The sequence below is a fragment of the Macrotis lagotis genome, unplaced genomic scaffold, assembly GCF_037893015.1.
Source record: "Macrotis lagotis isolate mMagLag1 unplaced genomic scaffold, bilby.v1.9.chrom.fasta BILBYCTG006, whole genome shotgun sequence".
NCBI lineage: Eukaryota > Metazoa > Chordata > Mammalia > Peramelemorphia > Peramelidae > Macrotis > Macrotis lagotis.
The window spans coordinates 912387-930390 of NW_027421913.1; the positions used below are offsets into that span (position 1 = coordinate 912387).

General features: G+C 33.5%; 1 pseudogene; it reads right to left on the minus strand.

The window, feature by feature from the left end:
- Window positions 1-13257: 13257 nt before the first annotated feature.
- Window positions 13258-14120, minus strand: LOC141504002 (peroxisome assembly protein 12 pseudogene; annotated as a pseudogene).
- Window positions 14121-18004: the final 3884 nt, after the last annotated feature.

The window sequence follows — 18004 nt, forward strand, 5'->3', positions numbered from 1 at the left end:
GACAAAGATAATTATAGACTAATCTCCCCAAATAATATTGATGAATACATTTTAATTAAAATTTTAGCAAAGAAATTACAACAAGTTAATACTTGGGTAATAAACCATGATCAAGTAGGATTAATACCAGAAATCCAGGGATGGTTCTGTATTAGGAAAACAATCAGCATAACTGAACATATTAATACCAAAAATGAATAGAAATCACATGATTTTTTCAATAAATGCTAAAAAAAACTTTGTGAGATATGGTAGAGAACATAGGAAAATTTGGACTTCTATGAAAATTAAAAACAACATCTAATACTATCAACAAGGATTATATGTAATGTGGATTAATTATATGTAATGTGGAAATGGATGCACAGATACTGAATACAATAAGACATAGAACCATATACTTTAACCTCTCAGCCCATATAGAAAGTTTAGGAAAATGACACAGTATTGTTTTTCATTGTACTGTAATAGTCAAGAGAGAAGAACAATCTGAAAAGATAAAATTGCTGCTTCACTGGAAGCCAGAAGAAATTTTACCTGATGTGTGGGTAGATGAAAGTGAACGATATCAACTAAAAACTAAAGTAGTTCATTAAATCTACCCAAAGACGTCACCTTGCTTTTGTACTAAAAGATTTACAGAAACTCTAGTAAAAGAAGCACATACAGTGGAATCCTGAAAGGTCACTTCTCTTACGATCCCGTACTGACTATGCCATGGAAGAGGTTGAAGAGCTAAAAATAATATTACATACATAAATAAAACAATCAAAAGGGGGATGCCTACAGTCTTTGTCACTGACAATGGGTTTAGGAATAAAATTGCACATTAGAGTCAACCCCTTCCTTTATTTCTCTTCCCTCCCCCAATACTTAGATAACATTTATGCTTAGTTTAAACATTTTGTGAATGAATTAGATTCTTCTGTGGAATGTTTTAATATATTACTGTAAATACATATTTTCATAAAATGGTACAGTGGGAAACTGAACAACCACTCTTCTGGCAACTTAGTGGAGCAACTTCTTAAAAGTTTTGCATGCTTGCTGCTTTAAGCTGTTTTTCTTTAGTGATTCTAGTAGTTTATTATTATTATTATTATTATTATTATTTATTATTATTATTACAATTTTGCTCTTAAAATATTCAAAAGCACTCTAAGAATATTTTTGTCTCTACGATGTCATTGATTTAAACTCAATTAACATATTAAGACAAGAAAATTTCAGGAGAAAATTTTAATTTTCAATTATGATTAATTGATGTGATTGGTTGCCATTTGTCTTCTGTTGCAGAACTCTGATATTTGTATTTGAATTTGTATTTATTTGTATTTATATTTAAGGAAACAGCGAATGGCATTTGCAATCAACCAAAAATTTCATCTATCAAATTAGGGCAGAAACTCAACTGTTAAAAGTGTTGCAATATGTCTGGTGACTCCTTTTTCAGGATTAGAGCTTTCATATGGAGTACAAATAGGTTAATATTTACTTATATGAACCATTATCAGTTTTTGAAAACTTCTATTTCAATATTTTTGAAAACCTTTGGTGTTTTCATTATAAAACTGACTTTTTTCATGAGAAACACAATTGATTTTCTTTTGATGTAAGAAAAATTGTAGGTTTTTTCCATATCTGGAAATTCTTTATGCACAACAGTTGGAATGGGAAAAGAAAATAAAATCACTTTCTTGCTTATTAAGCAAGAACTCATATGGATTTTGTTAAACTTAAAGGAACAGAAAAGTATGTAACTTGCTTAGTCTTGTATGAAGACAAAAATGTTGCATAGAGGTAACAGAACATTGCTTGTAAATGATTCAGCACTTTTGTAATATATTTTATAATATGAAATGTACTGTAGATGTTTTTCTAGTGGCATGAAAGTTAGATGTATATATTATTGCAGAAATAATATTGAAGGATATTGTAATGTTCTAGTGCTGCCAGAATAATTGTTAATAAAGCAACTTCCTTAACAATAAATGTCCTTTGGAGACCAGTCTATTTACTACTGTTATTATTACTGTAAGAATGGAATACATTGCACATCCTTCTAGAAGTCTTTGAAAGATGAACAGTAACTATAAGAACTATGACACTCATTTCTGAGACTGACCATGAAATCAATTATTTCCTTATCGTTTAGAAGGATGTTTTATAAAGTGTGTGGTAATGTGCAGTCAAACTGCATAAAATCCTCCTAATTGAGGGGTTTTCACTTTACCTAAGGTAAATACAAAAACCACCAGGTTTTACACTAAATTTTTTAAGGAAGAGTCAAAAATTTAGAATTAACCCTTTGGGTCCAAGATGAGAATTTTATGTTACACAGTGCATTTTCCATTTACTTAATTTAAAGAAAGAGAAACAAAACAAAACATAACAAAACAAAATAAGACCTTCTTGGTTCCATTTGGTTAAAGAACTCTTGAAATAATGAGTCAAGAAGGGAAATTAAGAGCAATTACAGCACTACTAACGTAAGACATTCTGGAAAGGTTGTTTAATAAGAATATGATACATAAGTTCTGTATCTACATGACATTTCTTTTTTGGGAGTTGGGCGGGTATTTCTTTTGGTTTCTGTTCCTTTGCTGGAGCACTTCATCTCCGGCTTTATTCTGTACCTATAAAGTAATCTGCAATCTCCATTGTTATATTCAATTTGTTATGAAATTGCCAATAATCGGATATATAATTTGTATCTGTATTTTTGTTTTAATGTGTCATCTCCTTGTTAGTCATTCACAACTGACAAACCATTGCAGCCTTTGGCTATTTGTTTCTAATAAAGTGAAACAAATTCTTAAAAAATTTAAAAACAGTGTCTAATACCATCAACAAGGATTATATGTAATGTGGATAAATTAGTTTAATTTGCAATAAGATCAGGGGTAAAATAAGGATGCATATTATCATCACTATTATTCTATATTTTACTAGAAATGTTCATTTTAGCACTTAGATAAGAAAAAAGCAATTGAAGGAATTAGAATAGGAAATGATGGATGCAGCTCCTCTCAGTAATTCAGTGATTGAAGACTTCCTGGAGAGCCCTATTATGGAAAAATGGCTTCCTTGACCATTAATGGAAAAAGAAAAACCAAAAGAAGCAACAACAAAAAACTCCCTCAAAACTGTGAGGTTTAAATACAGAACAATTCAAACAATATTCAATTTTTAAAATTTCTTTTATGTCTTTTCTTTCTTATTCATTTTCCCTATTAATTCTAATTCCTATTTCACAGCATGATTATTATATAAATATGATAAACAGGAATCTGCATAAATAACTATAACCATATTGTTTCTCAGTCATGGGGATGGTACAGAGAAGAGAGGTGTTAGAAAAACGTGGAAATCACAGTGAAATAGGAAACAAAATCAAATTAGAATAAAAAGAGAATAAAAGGCCTTTCCCTGGAGCCCAGAAGATGGATCCATAAGGCATTGTTCACGGTTTCCCTAGTAACTTTAAAGGGAAACTTTCACAATGTCCACAGCCCTAGTTGTCTTTCAGATGATGGAGGAAGATGTCCTCAAATTCCTCATTGTAGGGACCCATTTGGGTGTCACCTATTTGGACTTCCAGATGGAAGTCTACAAAAGTGCTTCTTTGCTAAAGTTATATATTGTTTCAAGTAGTTTTTAGTTCATCTTGAAGGGTTTTCTAAGAATACTATCAAATCATCTTCACAGAGTATGTTTAGTTCCATTCCCTAACCTTTTTTAAGAGGGGGTTAAAGGAGGGAGAAAAAAATGGAATAAAAATGCCCAGATTAACCCAAAAGAAAATGTAGAAGGATATGCAGGAAATCTGGTCTGCTTTGAAAAGAATATATAGAATTTATTACAAAGTTCATTGTGAAACGTAAATTTATGGTTCCCTGTAGGATACACTCTGATGTTCTGTTATGACCTTCTTTAAACCTTTCTCACACTCTTTTTTTTTAATTTGTAAAAATTTTATTTAATTAAGGCAATGGAATTAAAGGTTACGCAGCTAAGCAATTATTAAATGTCAGAGGCAGTATTTGAACTGAGATCCTCCTGACTCCAGGGGCAGTGCTCTAGCCACTGTGCTATCTAGCTAACCCCGATGCTGTCAATAAACTCCCTTATCACCTCCAGGATCAAGAATAAAATCCTTTGGTATTCAAAGATCTCAGTAATTGATCTCCCTTTTATTGTTTTGAACTTTAAAGTTCTTGTCTTCTGACACCACTCCTAATACCATTTGATTCAGTGGCCTTGGCCTCCTTGCTGTTTCATGAATGAGATTCTCCATCTTTCACTCCTACCCATTTTCTTTGGTTGGCCCACATGTCTGGGATTCTCTTCCTCTTCCTCTCTGTCTCCAGGCTTTCTTGGATTCCATCAAGCAGCACCTAAATTACCCCCATATAGAGGAAACACATCCTCTTTCCCGTTAATTCTACTGTCTTCCCACTGATTATTATGGTTGATTCCTTCTTTATATTCCTTTTTGGTACGGAGGTATTTTTTTGGTCGTTACTGTCTTTTACTCATCACATTCTCCAGAAAAGGAGAGACTGTCTTTTGCCTTTCTTCGTATCACCAGGCATAGCTACGGTGTATCACACATAGCAGGTGATTAATAAATGCAGACAGATTGACAGGAGGTAGGGGAGTCATATTTACATTTCAGTTATGTTATTTAATATAATGATTACAGAAGAAGCTTCAGTCACATTTTTGACTTGTGTAATGTAAGGTTATGCATTGTAGTTGCTTTTTTTAAAAAAATTTAGTATTGGTAGACTCTCAGTCCAATGGAATGTGGTTAAAATGTTTAACAATTAACTCTCTTTTTTTAAAAATAATATGCTTACATATATACAAACCCATGACTTCAATAAAACTTTTACCCACAATTTGAAAATAATAATAGCAATAAAAATAATTATATAAACCTTAAACTTTATTGTACATTCCATCCAGTCAACTGATTACCACAGTAAGATGTCCTTGCATTTTAAGTCTTGTGTCTACAGCCAGTCTGTGGTTGAAATTTAATCATAATTTTGAAATTAATGTATAATTACAGTTGACTGCATCAAAGTCTAATTAATGAAATATCATTATATAAGATATGTGATTGTTTACATAGTTCTACTCAATTAAAAATTACTCCTTAAATCAGCCACAGTATTACCTATTTTCTACCTGCAGTCATTGGAATATTGCTTAATTCTTAAATATTCTACAAATATATAGAAAATCATTTAAATCAGTTCCATATTTATAATTTCATTTAAATTATTTCATTTTCTTCCATCCATACATAAGCAAGTCTGTTCATGAGGCCAATTAGAGAATTCTGATAGATCAAAATCATTTAAAAATGCTTTTTCAGAAAACATAAATTTATTTGTGGAATTTAATTTCCTCTCAATTTATTTCTAGGAAGAGAATTAAATTTGTTATTTTATTAAAGTAAACACCTTTATTCTAACTTGACTTAAATCTATTTGAAATTCAAGCATTTCAGGAGCAGTCCTCAAAAGTACATATGATGACCTGATGAGCTTTTGCTCTGACTGAATGTTGCTTGATTGTGGCTGCAATCCAACTGAATTTAATCAAAGTTCTTCAAGAATGTCAACTAATACAATAAAACTTTTCAAGAAATTAATATCAATTAATTTCACACCTGAGCCAGGTAGCCCTGAGTCAAAACTTGGTCTCAGATACTTCTAAGTTAATGACCCTGAGAAAATCACTTTGTTGGTTTCATTTTCCTCTTTTGCAAAATTAGTTATAGAAGAAAATCGCAAACCACTTTAATGTCTTTGACAGGATAATCCCAGAGGGAGTTATGAATAATCACAAATGACTGAAATGAATGAAAAACAATAACAGCAGCAATCACTTTATATACCATAATTGGGAAATAAATGAGCAAGAATTCACATATATTATTGATAATGATAACATGTAGTGGTAGAACCTCCTAAAGAACAAGTCACTCATTTCACTCCCAGTACTGAAACCGCTTTAATTATTTCAGTGTCAGTTCTTTATCAGTTACTACAACTTTTAAAAATTAGTATAAAGGGGGTAGCTAGGTGGCACAGTGGACAGAGCACAAGCCCTGGAGACAGGAGGACCTGAGTTCAAATCCAGCCTTAGACACTTAATAATTGCGTAGCTGTGTGACCTTAGGCAAGTCACTTGACCCCATTGCCTAAAAATAAAAAATAAATTTAAAAAATTAGAATGATGATAAATGGAATGAATTTAATTTGGACATTTATAAATGATCTTTTTGAATTGAAAGCTGAAAGGATGCCCCCCAAGTAGAGAATGACTAAACAACTTACAGCATATGAAGATTGCCGAATACTAATGTTCTGTAAGAAATCATGTGCAGCCAGATTTAAGAAAAGCATAGAAAGCCTTGCATTCACTGATGCTGATTGAATTGAGTAGAACAAAACACTATACCCACTAACAGTAACATTGTGAGATAAGTAACTATGATCATCTCAACTGCTCTCCAGAGGTCAGTGATCACTGAAATTCCTGAGAGACTGGTTATAGAAAATACCATCCACAAGCAGAGCAAAAACCATTTGATTCTGAATGAAGAGCAAAGTATTCCAAATTCATTTTTTAAAAGTTTCTTTTTAGGTTTTCCTTCCTTTTTTCTCATTCCCCCACTAAGTTCTGTTTTTTTTTTTCACAGTTTGACTAATAAATATTTGAAAAATGATTTTAAATATGTAGCCTATATCAGATTGTTTTCTGCCATGAGGAAGGTAGTGGAAATAGAGGATGGTGGAAAAATGTGGAACTGAAAAACTTGCAAAACATGAATATTGAAAACTACTTTGGCATATAATGGGAAAATAAATAAATAAGGAACTTTTTATTTATTTTCTTAGGAAATTGACAAATGATCGTTACAATGAATGACTTGAACAGTGACAAATGAGGAATTTAGAAATATTTCTTTTCTGAAAAAACAAAAAGGTTAAGTGACTTTCTCAAGGTCACATAGCTAGATAATTAATAATTGTCTGAAGTGAGATTTGAACTTTGGTCCTCTTGACTCCAGGTTTGGGACCCTGTCCACTACACCAGCTAGCTGCTCTTAAGGAATAGCTTCTAACAACTTCAAAACTATTCCAAATATTCTTTCCAGAACTGGAGAGGAGTCAAGTAAGAACAAGATGCAAAAATTTCACCTTGTCATAGTGTTGTTGTTCATTCATACGTGAGGTCGGAAACATTTCCATCCTATTTGTGGTTCTCTAAGCAAGGATACCATCGCTGCCTTTTCCAGCTTATTTTACTGATGGGGAAACTGATGCAAGCAAAATGAATTGACTTTCCCAATGTCACACAGCTAGTAAGTGACTGAGTCCAGATGTGAACTCAGGAAGGTAAATCTTTCTGATTCTAGGCCAAGACCAATTCCCCTGGACCCCCTAACTATTCATAGGCCAGAATAAATGATTTGTGTCTGACTGACTGCCTTCATATCCAAACTGGAAAATTACTGAAATAGGGTGGATGTCAGGGCAGTGCCAATGGCTTCATGTAGCCAACATGCTCACAAAACTTTTCCCTACCAAAGATGTATGTCATTGCTCTTTAGGCATAGTTCCATATTGCTCTCCAGAAAGGCTGCCTTCATTTACAGCTCTACCAGCAGTACAACAGTGTCCCAGTCCTTCTACCCTCTCCATCACTGATCATTTTCCGTTTTTCTCATCTTAGCCAATGTGATAGGTGTCAGGTGATACCTCATTGTTTTAATTTACATTTCAATAATCTATGATGATTTAGAGCATTTGTTCATATAATTATAAATAACTTTAATTTCTTCATTTAAAAACCCTCTGTTCATAGCCTTTAAATTGTGACCTTATAAATTTGATGCAATTCTCCATATATTTCAGAAATGGGACCTTTATCTGAAATCCTATGTGTGAAGATTGTTTCCCAGATTTCTGCTTTCCTTCTAATTTTTTTCAGCATTGATTTTATTAGCACAAACCCTTTTTAATTTAATATAGTCAAAATAATTCATTTTGGAGTTGATAATGTGCTCTAATTCTTGTTTGGTTGTAAATTTACCCCGTTTGCATATATCTGATAGATTATTTCTTGTTCTATTAATTTGTCTATGGTGTTACTCTTTATGACTGAATCCTATTGCCATTTTGAACTTACTCTGGTATGGAGTGTGAGATGTGGATCTATGCTTTGTATTTTCCATATCATTTTCCAATTTTCCCAACAATTTTGTCAAGTAACGAGTCCTTTATCAGAAACTAATATCTTAGTATTTCTCACACACTAGATTGCCATGGTCATATACTGTGACTTATTTTGAACCTATCCTAATCCACTGATCCATTATTTTATTTCTTAGCCAGTACCAGGCAGTTTTGATGACTTCTGCTTTATAGATTAGTTTTAGATCTGTTAGGACTAGGGCACCTTCCTTTACATTTTTTTCATTAGTTCCCTTGTTATTCTTGACCTTTTGTTGTTCCAAATGAATTTTGATACTATTTTTTTTTGAGCTCAGTAAAATATACTTATTCGTTGGTTAATTGTTACTATCCATATTTCAAATGTTCTTTTACCTTTTCCCCAGTTAAATGTGAAAAATAAGTTCCAACATTCAGTTTCAAAACATTGAGCTCCAAGTTCTCTCCTTTCCATCCACTGCCTCCCCTCATTGAGAAAACAAGTTGCCTGATATCAGTTAAAAATATACAGTCATGAAAAACACTACAATAGCCATGTTGTAAAAGAAAATATGATCCATCCCATAAAATAGAACCTTCAAGAAAGATTAAGTGAATATAAAAGTATGCTTTATTCTGCGTCAGACATGATCAGTTCTGCCTTTGGGATGGATAGTCTTCTTTATCATAGGTCCTTCAGAGTTCTCTTGGGTCAAAGCACTGCTGAGAAAAGGTCGGTAGATGATGTCACTCTATATACAGCACATTTCAAGGGAAAACCACCTTCAAGGTCTCAAAACCATGTGGCCTAATGAAGACACAAAAGACTTTTGGCAGATGACATCATGATATATTTTGTACCCTAGAAAACCAACTAAAAACTACTTGAAACAGTTAGCAATTTTAATAAAGTTGTAGGATATGAAATGGATCCACATAAATCATCCACACTATTATAAATCACCAACAAAACTCAGCAGCAAGTTTAGAAAGAGAAATTCCATTTAAAATTTTATATAGATAGCATAAAATATGGAGGAGTCTACCTGCCAAAATAAACTCAGAAATATAAACACAGTTAACAAATAATTTTCATACAAATAAATTCAAATCTAAACAAATGGAAAGATATCAATTGCTCAAGGGCAGACCAAGATAATATAAAATGATATTTATATTTAAATTGATTTATGAATTCAGTACTATACTAATCAGTCTGACAAAAATATTATTTTATAGAACAAGAAGAAATAGTAACACAATTCGTTAGGAGGTACAAAAGATCAAAATATCAGGAGAATTATTTTTTTTAAATGCAAAGGATCGTGGCTTAGCCATGAAGAAATGAAAAGTAAAAAACATCAGTCATCAAAACTGTTTGATACTGGCTAGGAACGAGAGTGGTGTATCAATGGAATAGAGTAGGTACAAAAAGCATAGTAAATGACTATTGTAATGTAGTCTTTGTTTAACACATAGACTCTAGTTCCCTGAATAAGAATTTACTAATTTAATAAAATGTTGAGAAAACCAGAAAATAATATGGTAGGAAATAGGTATAACCCAATATCTCACTACTTATATCAAGATAATATCTAAAAGTCTACATGATTTCAACATGAGTGATCCCGTTCCTTCCCCAAAAATTTTAAACAGGAGCACCATGATCCAGTTTAGGAACTCACCATCCCTGAAAGAATCCAATGATCACTCTCAGAAAGGGATCGCAAAAGAAAAATACCGTGGGATATTGTTACCATGCTTTGGGATTCTCAGTCACAGAACAAATACTAAAAGCAGACTAAAAGAAGCAATGAAAATAACAGGGAGCTACAGTCAGGGTTAAATTGCACTTATCAACTTCAACATTAAAGGATTAGAAGACCTGGAATATGATATTCTGGAGGGGAAAAGGTCTTGGATTACAACAAAGTATCAGTTACCCTGAAAAATTCGGCATATTCATTCAGTTGAAAAGTTAGCCTTTCAATGAACTAGATGACATTCAAACTTCCCTGATAAACAGACAGGAACTGAGCAGAACTTCTCATCTTCAAATACAAGATTCAAGAGATGAATATGTTAATGGAAAGGAGAAAAATGTTAGTCAATCTTAGTAAACTGTGTACATCACTGTATGGGAAAACGATACTTGTAAATGTTGAGAATTTCATTCATCTTAGGATAGTTAAAAGAAACATTTGGAGAGTGTCAGTATAGATTGTGGTAGGTTGCTTTATAGCTCATAAGAAATGCTTTTCTGTTGGAATATTTAGAAGGAGTACACTTAGGGATTGTGGGTATAAATGGATAATGAAGTGATTGTGCATTGCGTGTTATTTTAATTCCTGAGAGTTGTATTTCTCTTGAAACAGCTGAAGGTAATGTGTTTAGAAAGAGGCTGTGAGCATAAAGTGAGTATGAGATAATGATGCTCATTAATCAATGAAATGATCAGTCAGTAAACCTTTGAGAATTGTTTTTCTATCAGGACACTTCAAAGTATTATACTTTAAAACAGATTGTGGGTGAAAGTCCACATAAAACCATTAAGAAAGCAGGCTTATAATGGGAAAAGGTGAGATATTTGAGGATATATGCACAACCTGAAGAGGCACAAAGGCTCCATAGCAGAGGGAAAGAAGGGATCGTGAGAGCACTAACCAAATTTTTATAAAATTAATACTTATATTTTCCATTGGGTTTAGAAATGTAATCTATGTTAGAGAATTCCTAGGGAGAAAAAGGAGGGGATGATTAAAATGAGGGGTGAAACAAATTGAGGGATTAAAACTAAAGAAACATTTTTTTAGAAAAGTAGAAGTGGAAAGGGAGAAGAAACAGTAACAGGTCGAAGAGAAGAGAGAGCTCACCGAGAAGCAGCAGACAGAAGCAAAATATGTGAAGAAATAGCAATGGAGGGGCAGCTAGGTGGTGCTGTAGATAGAGAACCAGACCTGGAGTCAGGAGGACCTGAGTTCAAATCTGTCCTCAGACACTTAATAGTTACCTAGCAGTGTGACTTTGGACAAGTCACTTAACCCCATTGCCTTGCAAAATATATTAAACAACAGCAACAAACAAACAAAAGGATAATGGGAAAGGACATAGGAAAATAAAAAGCAAAGAGAAGATAGGAAGGAGTGAAATACAGCATTATGAATCATAAATCTAAATGTGAATGAGATGAACTCTTCACATAAATGAAAGCAGATAGACAAGTGGATTAAAAAACAGAATTGGACAATTTGCTGTTTATAAGGAACACATTTGAAACAGAGAGATAAAAGATAAAAGTGTAAAAAATAAAAGGCTGGAGGTGAATATATCCTGTTTCACCCGAAGGAAAAAAAAATAGGAATAGCAATTCTGATCTCAGGCAGAGAAAATGAAAAGTAATTCTCATTAAGAGGAATGAAGAAGATACATCTTGAAGGCATCACAGGCACTGAAGTAATATCATTATCAAACAAATGTTCATTAAGTGGTATGGTATTCAGATTGTTAGAAGAGAAGTGAAATGATGTACAGAAAGACACAGACAATAAAACTATATTGCTGGGGTACTCAATCTCCCTCTCTCATAATTAGAAATATATCCAAAAAATAAGCAAAAAGGAGTTATGCAAGTGAATAGAATTTTCAAAAAACATAGATATGGTACTTTGCAACTACCCAAAAATGATCAAGTATTGGGGCATAAAACCCTCACAATCAAATGAAGTAAGGCAGAAATATGAAATACTCCCCTTTTATATTATGATACAACAAAAATACATGTAATATATGGTCCTTAAAATGTAAATTAAAAATTCATTGAAAACCAAATAATCTTATTTTAAAGAATTTATGGATCAAACAACAAATCATGAAAATAAACAATTTTATCAAAGACAATGACAGTGATGAAGTATCATTTCAAAACTTGTTGAATGGAAGCAAAGCAGTTATTGGGGAAATTTAATATATCTAATTACTAAAATGAAAAAAAGAAAAAGGAGATGAACGAATTGGACTTGCAACTAAAAAGATAAAGAAGAATTTAAGAATTGTCATTTAAATATCAAATTAGGAATTCTGAAAATCAAAAGAGAAAATATTAAATTTGAAAGTAAGAAAACTATTGAACTAATTAAACTTGGAGCTGATTATGTGAAAAAGTCAATAAAATAGATAAATGTTTTGTGAATATGATTTTTTGTTGTTGTTGTATAAAACCAAAATTTATTTTTGAGGTATGTTACAGAGAGGGCTTCATAAAAATCATGATTAATGGTGAGACATGTTCATGCTAGCTTATCAGGTACCTCAGGGACTTAGCATAAACTGCTTATACAAAGCTGTTTTTCTGCTCCCTGTAATTTGTGGCACAGTGGAGAAAAGAGCACTGGGTGAGGAAGTCAGGGCTCCACAGTAACCAGGTTGGGTGAATGTGGGCAAATTACTTCTGAAAAGGGACTTGGACTAGAGATCTCCAAGGTCCCTTCCTGGTCTAACATTCTGGGACTCTGACTTAAAGTTCTCAGCCTGCTTGAAATAATCAACCCAATACAAGACTTGACCTTAATCAGTTTCCCAAAAACCATAAATTATGTGGCTTCTTGTGAAGGATTCACTCTAAATCACAATCCAAACTAGATAGGCATTAATGAATGCTGAAGGGGTGTCAATTTGAAAAAGTGACTCATTTTCTAAAGTTTAATTTCCATTCAAAGCAAAATCCTTTAGACAAGTGAATCCTTGGAGAGGAGCCTGCCTAATGACTAGAATTCCCTATTTGGATGCTTCTTGGGCTAGTCTGGCTCCAAAGGTAGAGGAGACAGTGTTCTATCTTTTCTCCCTCCACATGTATCAGCACTCAAATAGCTTGATTAAAGTACACTCTAGATCTTATTTCAGATGATACTCACAATTGTCTACCGCTAATGACTGTTTTCATTAATTTCTGAAAGGGAGCTAGAAGGCATATTAATAAACTACATTCAAATGAATATGTATTTGATTTAAAAAATGTTTTGCTAGGTAGGCTTTTTAAGGTAGAGGTGGTCCTGAGATGGGTAACTAGGATGGATGGGTCTGACTGAGTAGTACCATGTACTCCTCACTAGGGAAGAATGGCAGGCATACTGTCAGGCACAGTTGGCAAGATCATTCAGTTTTCAGGGGAGTATAGTTTAACCAGGTGCTGGACTTCTGTTGCATCACCTGTGATGGGGCAGGTTTGGTGACTCCTCACATAGTTATATATATACATCGGTAACAAAACACATAAGCAGAAGTGGCGAGTGCAGTGTCATTCACCCGGGTTTTGCGACATAAGGGGCACACTGTCTTCAGCTTTGGCAACAGAGAGGGATCTGAGTTGTAGTCCAGGTGCACAGGGGGAGGTGGGGTGGGTAAGGTAGTCAGGGATTTGATGGTTTCTTGATTTTCAGAGGAGTACCACCAATCTAGGAACTGTAGGAAGAAAACCCCTACAGAAAGGCCTGTGGAGACTGATAGGGCAAGGCCTCCTATAGCTTTCTTGATAGCTGATTGCACCTTCTCCTGTATGCTGGCGGGCGGCCTTGGGGGCACCCCCAGCCCGCGCAGGTCCCGCAGACCGCGCAGGTACTGGGCCGTCAGGCGGGCCAGGTGCACGCCCGCCAGCCCCAGCAGCGGGGAGTGGGAGCACGCGGTGCCCAGCTCGTAGCGCAGCCGCTGCAGCAGCAGCCAGCCCTCGCAGGCCGCCGCCGCCATGGGGTAGGCCGTCAGCACGGCGCGCTGCAGCCGCTTGCGGCGCGAGGCAGGCAGCCGGTTGGATTACTCGTGGTCCTCCCGCAGGCTGGCCACCAGCTTCTCCAGCTTGACGCGCAGGTAGGGCAGGAAGCACCAGCAGCGTGTGAATATGATTTAAAAAAAAAAGAAATAAGAAAATGAAATTACCAGTATCCAAATTGAAAAGGATGAACTCACCACAAATAAGGAGGAAATTAAAGTAATAATTTGGAGCAATTTGCCTAACTGTATACCAACAAATCTGTCGACTTAAGTGAAATGGTGAATATTCGTAAGATTATAAACTGCCCAGATTAACAGAAGAGGAGATAAAATACTTAAATAATCCTACTGTAGGAAAAAGAAATTGATGAAGCCATCATCAATTTTACTAAGAAAAAATCTCCTGCGTGAGATGAATTTGCATGTGAATTCTTTGAAACATTTATAGAAAACTTCATTCTAATTTTTTAAAGCTGTTTGAAGAAACAGTTCAAGACAGAATTCTGCCAAATCCCTTTTATGAGACCAATACGGTGGGATTGCTCCTGCTGCTGCTGATGTTTGTCCTTCCTTCTTAGAGAAGATCATGACATCAGGGATGTGATGTTATGACAAGCACATGAATTGAATTTGAGTGAGAGGCTGCTGCACTAAGTCACCAGTCTCAATTTTTCCTACAGATTCACCTGAGTCCAGTGGTCAAATATAAATCAGAATGACTGGATATCGACCTGAATGCCAGGCAATCAGGGTTAAGTGACTTGCCCAAGGTCACACAGCTAGTAAGTGGCAAGTATCTGAGGCTGAATTCAATTTCCTGTCCTACTCATTCCAAAACCAGTGTTTCATCCATTGAAACAACAACTTTCCCTCTGGTTCTGATACCTAAACCAGGAATAGCCAAAACAGACAAAGAATATTATAGACTAATCTCCCAAAAGAATATTAATGAAAACATTGTAAATAAAATTTTAGCAAAGAGATTACAAGTTAATACTTGCATAATAAACCATGATCTGGCAGGATTTATACCAGATATCCAAGGATGGTTCAGTATTAGGAAATCTGTAAGCATAATTAAAAATATTAATGCCAAAATGAACAGAAATCATATGATTATGTCAATAAATGCTAAAAAATACTTTGTGAAATATGGTAGAGAACACAGGAAAAATAGACTTTTATTAAAATTTAATTAAAATTAAATGTAATTAAATTTTAATTAAAATTAAAACAGTATCTAATACCATCAACAAGGATTGTATGTAATGTGAATAAATTATATGTAACCTGGAAAGTGATGCAATAAGACACAGAACCATATGCTTTAACCTCTCAGCCCATATAGAAAGTTTAGAAAAAGGACACAGTGTGGTTTTTCAAAGCAGTGTAATAGCCAAGAGAAAAGAAGGTTCTGGAAAGATAAAACTGCTCCTTCACTGGATGCCCGAAGATATTTTGCTTGACGTGTGGGTAAATGAAAATGAACAACATCAACTAAAAACTAAAGTAGTTCATTTTGCAAAGCTACCCAAAGACACTGCCTTGCTTTTGGACCCAAACAAATACAGTGTAATCCTGAAAGATCACTTCCCTTAATATCACATACTGAACAATGCCACAGAAGAGATTGAAGAGGTAAAAATAATAATACATTCATAAACAAAGCAAACAAAAGAGGGATGCCTACAGTCTTAGTCACTGACAGTGAGTTTAGGAATAATGTTGAACATTCGAGTCAACCCTTTCCTTTTTTCTCGTCCCTCCCCCACCAATACGTAGATAATATTTATGCTTAGTGTGAACATTCTGGGAATGAAGCAGATGTTTCTGTGGAATGTTTTAATATATTACTGAAAAATCCACATTTTCATAGAATGGTACAGTGGAAGACTGAGCAACCACTCTTCTGGCAACTTTGTGGAACAACTTCTTAAAAACTTTGCATGCTTGGTGCTTTAAACAGCTTATTACTACAATTTGTGTCCTTAACAAATTTCAAAAGTTCTCGAAGAATATATTTGTCTCTAAATATCCCTACATGTTCATTGATTTAAAATCAGTTGAGATATTAAGAAAAAATAAAATAATCAGGAGATAAGTTAAATTTTCAATTATGATTAATAGATGTGACTGGTTGCCATATGTGTTCTTTTTGCAGAACCCCGATTAAAAAAAAGAATTCTATTTGCAATTAAGCAAACAGTGAATGGCACTTGCAATCAACCAAAAATTTCATCAATCAAATTAGGTCTGAAACTTGAATGTTAAGAGTGTTGTAGTATGTCTGGTCACTCCCTTTTCAGTATTAGGGCTTTCTCATGGAGTACAGTATGGTAATATTTACTTATATGAATCATTAACAGTTTTTCAAAAACCTCTATTTCAAAATTTTTGAAAACTCTTGGTGTTTTCATTTTAAAACTCATTTTTTCATTAGAAAAGCAAATTATTTTCTTTTGATATAAGAAAATTTGTATTTTTTGCATATCTGGAAATTATGCACCAAAGTTGGTCTGGAAAAAGAAAATAAAATCACTTTCTTCCTTATTAAGCAAGAAGTCATGTGGATTTTTGTAAACTTAAAGAAATAGAACATCGTGTAACTTGTTTAGTTTTGTATGGGGACAAAAATGGTGCATGTAGATATTAAACTGTTACTTGTAAATATTTCATCAAGTCTGTAGTATATTTTATATTATGAAATGTACTGTAGATGTTTTTCAAGAGGCATGAAAGTTAAAATCTATATATTGTGGCAGAAATATTATTGAAGGATATTGTGATTTACTAGTGTTGCCAGATGAATTGTTAATAAAGCACTTTCCTTAACAATAAATGTTTTTGGAGACTTAAGGGACTATGTACTACTGCCACTGTCTGTTGTAAGAATGAAATACATTGAACATACATTCAGAAATCTTTGAGGGATGAACAGTAACCATAATAGAATTATGGCAGTCATTTCTGACAGTGACGGTGAAATCAATTGTTTCCTTACTATTTGTGAAGTCCAACTGCATAAAGTCTTCCTAATTGAGGAGTGTGCACTTTACCTACAGTGAATATAAAAACCATCAGTCTTTTCACTAAATTTTTAGAGAAAAGTCAAAAATTTAGAATTAACCCTTTGATTATAAGATGAGAATTTTCATACTACACAGTGCAGTTTGCATTTAGTTAATTTAAAAAACAAAAAGAAACCATGAGGCCTTCTTGGTTCCAGCTAGTTAAAATCTATTGAAATAATGAGTCAAGAAATTAAATGAAGTACAATTACAGTACCACTAATGTAAGACATTCTGGAAAGGTTGTTTATTAAGAATATTATATATAAGATCTGAAGCAATGTGATATTTCTTTTTTTGTGTGTTTGTCTTTTGTTTTCTGTTCCCTTGCTGGAGCACATCATCTCCTGCTTTATTCTATATCTATAAAGTAATCATCAATCTCCATTGTTATCTTAAATTTTTTATGAAATTGCCAATCATCAGATAGATAATTTGTATCTGCATTTTTGTTTTATTGCTTCATGCCCTTGTAAGGACATGAAGATGATTTTAGACCTTGCCTAAGTATTGTTCTAATAAAATAAAGCAAATAAAAAAATTGAAAACAGTATCTAATAACATCAACAAGGATTTTATGTAATGTGGATAAATTAGCTTCATTTGTAATAAGATAGGGGTGAAACCAGGATGAATAATATCATCACTATTGTACTATATTGCACTAGAAATATTAATTCTATCACTTAAGGAAGACAAAGCAATTGAAAGAATTAGATTAGTAATTGAAACAAAATTTACTTTGTGCAAATGCTTTGATAGTATTCTTAGAAAACCCTAAAAAATGAACTAAAGACTAATTGAAACAGTATATAACTTTAGCAAAGTAACAGGATCTAAAAGAAACACACACAAATCAACAGCATATATATGTATGTATATATATATATATATATATATATATATATATATATATATATATATATATATATACAATAAAAA